Genomic DNA, 3,839 nt, shown 5'->3' with positions numbered 1-3,839 from the left:
CTCTTTCCCTTTAAACTCACTCTATTGTGACTTATACACAGATTAATAAAAAATAAAAACCCAAAACCCACAAAGAACATTTGTAGAACAATTCCTAAAGAAATGCTCAAACTGGAAAGAGTTCACTCTCCATCCAGACCCAGCAGTAATGATCCTGTACCTCCGCTCTCTGTCTTCTTGAAAATCCACACAGCATCTCTTAACCGGGCTGAATCCTCACTGTATTAGTACATGTGTGTTCGATAGAAAGTATACCATAAATCATGAGCGGAGTTCAGTAAGTAGTTAACAGTGAATTGAAACAGAGATGGCGTCAAAGAGGCTTTAAGGCCATTTGGGCAATTTCAATCATGCAGTAATCAATATTACCCTGACCACTAACCCCATGCCCCTCCCCTTGAAATTTTTGATTACTGATCTGCATGATTCACGGGTTAGACTGAAAAAAAAAAACAATTCCGGCTGCTGAGTGTGTTGCAGGCCTTAGTTTGTTAATTTGCAAATGTAACAAGATTGTAACAAAAATGTAACAGAATCTTACCCACTCCATCTTTCTCAGCTCCAGTGGGTGTCTCTCAGTCAGACCATCATGGAGACGGCTGGAGTGCTAGTCCACCTGACACACAAGGTAAAAGAGCATTAATTTAGGATAACTAAATTACGCATTTAGAGACTTGCGGTGCGGAGCTATGGATCCGGGCGAGAGTATAAACGAGCATTTCGAACAGGCTGTGTATGACAAGTGTGAACGGCATGAGACACGGGATACGCGCCGCGTGGGGCAGAGAGGAGCGAGTATAAGAAGCATTCAGAGACACAAGCTGTGTCTGCGGTCTTCTGAACTGGGAATAGCGAACGTGCATTATAAACTTATTTCAAATTAGAATCTGTTGGGGAGATAAAATGTGTAGGATAACATTCATGTACTAATAAAAACATCTAAGAATGTAATGTAATCTTTTATTCTCCAGTCCTAAAAGCAGAACCGATAAGGGAGCTCTTATGCATTGTGGCACAGCTCTTGCAAATTACCTTTTTTGTTCGGTGTCTGTCATTTCGAAGCCAAAGTAATCTCATTTCACATACGTTTTTCTTTAGTATTAATTTGCCTGATTATAGATCTGACCTTGTAGACGCCATAATCCCACTCTCTCTCTCTCCCACTTTCTATTTGTTTTTTGGGGTATTTTTTAATTGTGGGCGTTTACGCAGTTGGCTAAAGCAGTGCTGATTGGGGAGAACGGTGGTGCACTCACTCAAGGCTGGCAGCCATGCATTTGCGTTTGCTCTGGAACAGAGAATATCGCATCCACATCACAGGCTTTGCGAATAGTAAAATCCCAACGTCTCAAATCGTGACTGCAGTTCGATTTCGATTAATTGCACAGCCCTAGAGCATAACATCATATCACGACCGTTGCAAGGAAACTTTGCATGCTCAATGTCTAGTGTGACCGTGGCATTCACAGCCCTTCACACAATCTAAAACTGAATAACATTTTGTGTTCAATCCATAGACCCTACCTTTACTGTCCTGAGACCCTCAGGTGACTACCAAGGAAGAACACAGAGTAAGTTACATCTGATCGCTATAATGGTGTTGTAATCTGAATTGTATTTAATCATTTATGAGTGATATATAATTGTCCATGAAGGCTGGAAGTGAAAAACTCCTTATATTCAGGTGTGCAGAATTGTTAGGCATGTTTTCTTTTACAGATAAAATGAGCCAAAAAAAGAAGTTTAACTCGGACTGAAAAGTCAAAAATTATTAAATCCCCATGAGAAATATTCAAAACTAATGCAATACAGAAATTTCAAAGTTAAGACATGACCATTGGTCAGCAAAAAGCTCACTGGATCAGACATTTGAAGTGGATCAAAACCTTTCACCAAAGTTGTCCTAAAGCCTAAAACCAAAATGCGTTCTCATCTTAGGACAACTTTGATGAACCACTTCAAATGTTGACTACTGTAGAAAGCAGTTATTTTAAATAGTAAAAATATTTCATATTACTGCTTTTACTGTATTTTGGATCAAATAAATCCAGGCTAGATGAACAAGAGAATTCTTTAAAACATTAAAAATCTTACCGTTCAAAAAGTTTTGACTGATAGTGTATAATGTTACCATTTATGGACTTCTTTTTCTACTGGATGGCATTGATGCCATGATTTTACTTTAAAAATAGATTTTAATACATATATTTTTCTTTGTTTTTATTATTTTCTGAAATTCAATTAGCTAGAATTTTAATGTGCATTTACTTGTCTGAGTAACAAGCAAATCTTACCCACTCCAACTTTCTCAGCTCCAGTGGGCATCTCTCAGGCAGACCATCACGGCTGGAGTGTATATCCACCTAACACACAAGGTACAAGAGCATTAATTAGCATAAGGAGATGAAAATGAGAAAAATTTCATTCACAGCCCTTCACACAATTTAAAACCGGATAATATAACATGCATAATCCGTTTAATCCATAGAGACTTCATATTGTTTGGTACCAATTTTATAGTAGACATTAACAACATTTTTGAAATCTTTCATGAAAGTGATTCTTTGAAAATAGGGCTGGGCGATTTTTCAGATTTTATTCATTATTTCAAATTTAATGTTTTGCCACGATTAAATATATTTATATATATAAAATATATTTATATATATATATAAAATATAAGGATATGAATATTTAAATGTATAAACATGTAATTATTTTCAAAATATATACTGTATGTGTGTGTATTTATTAGGGCTGTGTATCACCAGCAAAGTCACAATACGATACGTATAACAATACATGACTGCACTGAATTTCACCTCAGCAGAATTTAGTAAAACAGCTGTTTATTAAACACTGCATACTATAGGGCCATTTCTAACTATAGGCAGAGCAGGCAGTTGACCTCTGCATTACGAAGGGCCTCCATAACTGTACCACAGTACAAAATAGATAATGGCATATGTTTCATGTGGGCACTCCCCACCAGGTACAAATGCATGTCTAATTATTTGAAAGCATAAAAAGTTTTATTTATTCTTACAATAGCCCTATGATTTTTTTTTCCCTCAGAAATTCTGTGTTGTGTATTGCAATTTTTAAGGCATAAAACATTCATTTAAGTTATCTTTTCATGGGTTAAAGCAAAACACAAAAACTGAGCCTGAACTTTTTTCCGGGGGCAGGCCGGGCCAGGGGGTTGGTGGGCAGCACATGCAAAGCATGCAATGACTGTGGCAACTTAAACATTTGAAAGGATACTATGGCATAGTTATTGCTTTCCTTATTCAAACTGATATTTTTTCGTGAATATATGGTTGACCCGAAGAATGAAAGCTATATCATACACTTGGAAAATTATGACCGCTTATCGACACTAGGGGTGTGTCAAAACACTTGAGACAAAATACAGATAATTGTTTTGTTTCCATGTTTTTTACAGTCTATGGTAAATATGTGCTAGATGGACATCTTTGATCATTGCGCCTCGCAGCTTTTTCAACGTGTCGCGCTTCTCCATTCATCAGGGCTGCGGCTCTGCTAACGTACTGGATACAATTATGCGCATCTCGTGTTTATAAGAGCAAACAATTCTCATTGGCTAGTAATATTAGTTTGGTTGAGAGTGAAAGCTGTGCTCCTCTCATACCATTGGTAGGCGAACTCATGGACTCGAAGGTGATATCAACAAGTTTTTTTAATGTAGGACTTTTAATTTTTTTCCTGCAGCCAAACGCTGCACGCCGGAGATCCGGCACGGTGCCGGAGAACTTTCAATTAATTAATTCCGGTCTTTTAATTAATAAAAATTAAACAAATTTAATTTTTTGGAAAAT

The sequence above is a fragment of the Onychostoma macrolepis genome, chromosome 21, assembly GCF_012432095.1.
Source record: "Onychostoma macrolepis isolate SWU-2019 chromosome 21, ASM1243209v1, whole genome shotgun sequence".
In the NCBI taxonomy this organism is placed as follows: Eukaryota; Metazoa; Chordata; class Actinopteri; order Cypriniformes; family Cyprinidae; genus Onychostoma; species Onychostoma macrolepis.
Note: the sequence above shows the minus strand (reverse complement) of the source record.